Source organism: Lactuca virosa, chromosome 2 (assembly GCF_052849685.1).
Source record: "Lactuca virosa cultivar CGN04683 chromosome 2, Lactuca_virosa_CGN04683_v6, whole genome shotgun sequence".
Lineage (NCBI taxonomy): Eukaryota > Viridiplantae > Streptophyta > Magnoliopsida > Asterales > Asteraceae > Lactuca > Lactuca virosa.
The window spans coordinates 302,827,176-302,833,194 of NC_136427.1; positions in this window are offsets into that span (position 1 = coordinate 302,827,176).

Below are 6,019 nucleotides of genomic sequence, written 5' to 3' on the forward strand. Positions count from 1 at the left end.
ATGTCTTTGTGATTTATGCTGAGTATTGTTATTATGAGCTTACTGAGTTGAGACCAGAGGGTCCCTCTGAGACACAATGACCGGAGGGTCTTATCGAGTTATAGCCTAGAGTGGCTAATGAGCTGTGTGTGGTATTTTGAGTAAATCACTAGCTTTGTGCTTACCATGTTATGTGTTATGTGTTTCAGGCTTTTCTCAGGATCGCGGGAAGGCACCGGCTTGATTGTACACACCAATGAAAGAGTTATGTTTTTGAGGATCCTGGATTTTAACCAAACAATTATGGAGTTGCAAATTGTAAATTTAATAAATGAGATTTTTGTGAAATGTGTTATGAGAATTATGTGATTTTAAATGAAAATTTTGTTTTGAAAATTTTCGGTGTTACAAGTTGGTATCAGAGCCTTGGTTTGAGGGATTCGGGTGCACCTTCGGGTACGTTTGGACTCAAACAGAGGATTTGAGAAAAGTTTTCAAAAGAAAAGATTTTTCTAAAACGAGTAAGAGTTTCTAAGAGAAAAACGAGAGGGAGCAGTGTGTACAATCAGCCAGACCCCGAACGGTGATTTCCTAAAATACCTAAATTGTTTACTTTATGAGATATGATATATGCATGCTAGAGGATAGGGTAGGTACTTCATGTTAGGGCTAGAGATGTTTGATTTGTGATGCCTTAGCCAAGGGATTGTTGCTATCTGTTATGTGCCTTGAGTATGTGCTGAGTAAGAGTATCTAGCGGGAATCATTTAGAGAGGGAGTTCTGAGTCGAGAGATAATCTAGGGGAGATACCTAGATGAGCATTTGAGGAGCCTACTGAGAGGAGTAATTAGATACCATGAGAGGTGAGACAGCCTGAGTTCAGTGATGCCTTTGAGTTGTGAGTAAAGCAAGTGGAGTTGTGTGCTCGAGTGGTGTGTTAGTCTCGGTGGAGGTTATTCGATGTCCGAATGCTGCTTGCTTTTTGCTTTGTGGAACTCTTGATAATGGGAGTCAGCTACCGAGTGAATATGACGATATTCAGGAGGTAGATGGCTGACATTATAAGGAGTTCTTCAGCAGCTGATGTCAGAGAATTGTGAGAACCTAGGAAGAGCCTAGGGAGTGTCTGTAGTCAGAAGAGTATGCCGATAGGAGGAGAGTATTCGCTGGGTGGCGACCGAGTATGCCGGGATTGGTGATCGAGAATGGTTGAGTAGCTACTTAGGAAATCTGGGACGATCCGTGTGGAAAGTATGGGTAGATGTGGCAGGTAGTATGGGCCCGTACTACTGAAAGCAGAGGACCCGTACTCGAAGCAGGGAGAGTTCCAAAGGTTCTAAGTAGCAGATTGAGAGGAGATAACATGGTTCGGGTACCATGGTTCATAGCAGATTGAGAGGAGATAGCATGGTTCGGGTACCATGGTTCATAGCAGATTGAGAGGAGATAACATGGTTTGGGTACCAAGGTTCATAGCAGATTGAGAGGAGATAACATGGTTTGGGTACCATGGTTCATGACAGATCGAGAGGTGATCACATGGTTCGAGTACCATGATTCGTGGCGGTTAGTGCATCTGGTTTTACCAGTTATTCCGTTGAGATTGATTAGGCTGAGATCCAATGTGATAGAGTGTGGGGCCAGAGGGCCATGTTGAGCGAGTTTCAATGGAGCATACCTTGAGAAGGAAATCGAGTTAGTTTCTGAGAGATTTTTGGTGAGATGCCAGATGGAGTCGCAAGACTCAGGGATGAGTAGAGATGGTGCTTTATGGAGGATTACGGTCTGAGTTGAGCAATCGGCCGATAGTGGAGACGTCACTTTGGATGACCAGAGTTGTGTTATTTCCTTTTCCTGTGAGAAGCAGAAGAGCCATTGACTTTTCAGTTTCTGAGTTTGAAGGTAAACCCTGTGGGGTAGCATTGGTTGCGATCTTTCGCTGGAGTATCTGGGCAGTTTGTCTACCGCAAGGTAGTACTATAGTATGAAAGGGTCAGCAGTGGGGACTGAGATGGTCAAGGACAAGGATATACCCTATTTGATTATAGTAGGGCATATGTTAGCAGCAGTGTCGGGTAAACAAGAGGAGCATATTGGGGCGGTGACTTCCATTTTCTATGATGGATATCGAGTGTGGGGGTGAGGTCTCTGCTATCATGATAATTCTCATGATGAGACGTTGGTTGGGGAGTCGAAGACGAGGAATGTGATAGTTCATTAATTTTCAGACTAAGAGTTATGACTACTACGTGACAGTTGAGATGTCTGGTAGTGTGTTAGTATGAGATTGAATGACGTTGGGAGACTGGTCGAGGAATCATAAACGAGGTGCGTAATAGTGCATTATTTCCAGATTGAGAGTCAGGACTGTGTCGGGATAGTCGGAGTATCCGGCGGTGTGTCAGTCTGAGGCATTCAAGATGACTAGAGGCAGTCACGTTGGGAAGTTTTTGAGGACTTTATCTGAGATTCGGGATGTTTGGAGTTGCTTTGTTCCCATCGGGAAGATCATCGAGTGTTCTGTGGTACATTCCAAGAGTAAGTGTAATGTACCTGGTGAGACAGTCTGTAGAATAGATGGTTGGTGTGTCAAATGGAGATGGTTCGAGCCCTGAGTGGGGGAGAACCAGATATTTTATTGAGAGTATCAGAGGTTTGTTCAAGAACGGTTAGAGGACTGGATATAGTGACCTATGGTGTGGATGCATGAGACCAGGGTTATTGGTGATCGAGGCGAGGTGCAGAGCGAGATATTGCATGTTGTACGTGTTCAGGAAGGAATGAGTGTCTCCACGGCAGGTGGCCGTTGGTTGGAGACCTTGTGGTGGTTAGGAATTCCTCAAGGTTGTAATGGTAAATTCGAGGTGATTTGCTCGTAAGGATAGTTTCGGTGGTTGAGAATTTCTGGTTCAATGTATGGGTTGTTATATGCACTTTGGGAAGCATAGAAGTTGATTGGGAGGCCAACGTCAGGGTCGGTATGTGTCTTCTTGCATGGGTGTTGAGAAATAGAGGAGGGAGTTTCGGATTGTCATCGACGTGTTCTGAGTCATTAACGATTCCTCCGTGTTTCAATTGAGAGTTGGAACAATCCGAAGTTACGAGTTGTGTGAGAGGAAGATCAGTTGTGAGATTCTGAAAGGATGTGTTGTTGTATCTGAGTATGATGTCGGAAGTAGGAGATCAGTGGTTGAGACAAGACATCGTGAAATTCTGTGATGGTGTACCGAGGTAGCCGAGTAGAATGCCCTAAATTTCGGATTATTTTGAGACTTGAGATATGAGATGGAAAGTGGAGTATCAATTGACTATGGTTCCAGTGGGAGCCCTTCAGCTATCTGTCATGAAGCGGAAGTATTCTAGAGTGTAATTTGCAGCAAGAAAAGTGTGGGTCACGACGGTTGTCGTCAGAAGGGGTGATGCTTAACCTGGATGGGTGTGTGTACCTATCTATGTTGAGCCATGGAGTATTCCATAGTGAACTAAGTGGGGGTGGTGACCCGAGGAGGGGACTATGGGGTGATAAGAGGGTGAGCGGATCCGAGTGGGAGTAATCGCTTCGGATTATCAGGGAAAACCATGGAGTGAGCCCATGGCAAGTCAGTGAGGGAGTGTTGTGATACTGCGGGGAGCCGTAGCGTTCACCAATCAGCGAGAGAGTGTCATGATACTGCGGGAAGCTGTAGTGTTCACCAGTCAGCGAGAGAGTGTCGTGATACTGCAGGGAGCCGTAGTGTTCACCAGTCAGCGAGAGAGTGTTGTGATACTGCGGGGAGCCATAGTATTCATGAGTCAGTAAGAGAGTGCCGTAGGCCTGCTTGGAGCCGTATTATTCGCTAGTCAGAGCATGACGCATAAGAGTTTTTAGGCTTGGGTAGCCTTATTCTTTGAGTTTCGGGAACCTGATGGTCGGACCAGGGGCGGGACTGGCGTCTCCATATTTGTCGGGAATCGTTATGGATGTGTTGACTTCATTTATTCTTGTGTTTCACTTTGCATGTTTTGACTTCCAGAATAACTAAGTCGCTCTTCCTGAATGATTAAGTTATTCAAACCATCCACAGTCGGTCATATGTTGGAAGTAGATATGAATCAAGACTGACATGGGTTGGTTTGTAGAGGTCCAAGTTGGTGGACAAAGTGGTGCTACAATACTCATGAGTGCTCATAAGTTCTGAGTATTGGATTCAACCCGCGGTCATTTGAATCACTTCATGGATTTTATCACGAGTGATCATGAGACGATAATATCTTATATTCTTCAAACCTAGAGATATGAGTTGTTACTATGAGTTGGTTGTACATTGATTGCACGAAAACGCATTCGGTAACTCGATGTTATAAAACGTTCCGTTGTGTATGATTCAACAAGTAGTAGAACAAGTCATATGAGTCGAAGTTTATCCATTCCTTTTACCTTCGGGATAAAAGCAATATCTGTGGGCCCCTCGATGATTTAAAGATGATACATGTGAGTGCTTGGCCAAGCCAGGACTGATTTGATTTGTTCAATCAGTCAGTCATCATGAATCGGAAATCGGGAAACAACAAATGGACAGAGAGAATGATTGATAATCCATGTCTTAGTCCATATGATATCCAGAATGGAGGAATATATGATCCCTTATCTAATGGACAAGTCATTGACAAAGGTCAGAGTTCATCGACAAGGTCAGAGTTCGACAGAAGCTTTTGAGAGCTGCGATTGCTGATCGGTTCCTGAAGTCATACGCAATAATAGTTTTAGACTTATCCAAGTAGGAGACTGTTGGATTAATGTCTAAGTCCATAACTATAATTGGTAAGACTTGACCCGACCCGACATGGTCCATTTGGGTTGCATGGCATCATGCATTTGGATAGACTATAATGAGAGAAATAACACTTAAGGTTGGTTAATATATTATAAGTTCTAATATATTAATAAGGTTATTTAATTAGTATTGATCAAGAATTAATTTGGAATTATTTAAGTGATCAAAAGGAGACTAATTAAATATATGGGTTGATTGTGTAAATCATTCATTCTTATATATGTGGGCTTGTGATCCAAGATTCCTTATGTTGGACTAAGTCCATGGGGTGACCCATGGATACTCCATGGAGGTTAAAATCCATGGAGCATAAGGAATGGGTAAAGTTATGAGTTACATGGTGTAACCCTAATAGCCATCATATAAAAGAATCCCATGGCTCAAGAAATCGTGCACTAATGTGTGAATATGAAGGCTAGACGATTTCAAGGAGTGTTCCATTTCTCTCAAGTCATTCCATGTGCATTTGGTGTTGTGTGAACCATTTGAGGTGTCACACTTGGGGCACTAGGCACTCAAGCTTCATGGAGACAAGCTACATCAAACAAAGGTATGTATTCTATCCATTTGATTACCCAAGTATCAAGTATTGTATGCTAGATAGGGTAATACCTTGGAAAGTTCATAATTGCATGTATAATAGAGAAAACATAGATCCAAGGTATTTAGGGTTGCATGTACACTTAGGAGTGTTAGAATGCTCAAAATCACTCTTCCGGGTTTGGGAGTTCCTGTTTGGGTTCAAGAACCTATAGAGGAAGTTAGTTGTGTAGTATGAGATCCTATCGGTGGTACTTTTCGGATTGTGGAGTTCGATCTATGTGACGTTGAGAAGCGATTTCTAGTACGAAATATAATTCAAGTGGGGGAGAATTGTAACATCCGGACTTTCGTACACCTTACATGAGTGGAATCGACGAGTCGTGAGTCCGACTCGCCGAGTAGGGCCGAGTTGCCAGCGGGGATTTAATGAGTGGACTCGACGAGTTAGAGACCTGACTCGCCGAGTAGGTTCTGGGCAGAGAAAACCTAATTTCCCGGGGTTGGGGCCTATATAAGGGAACTTATGCCCCATTTACGCCTCACCAGTTACCCTACACCCCTGAGAGAAAACCCTAATCGCCATTAGAGCTAGAGAGTGAGTAAGGAGCTAATTTGTGAGGCACCAAAATCAAATAAAATGTGAGTAAGTCTAGAGTTAACAAGAAATGTACCCGTCACAACA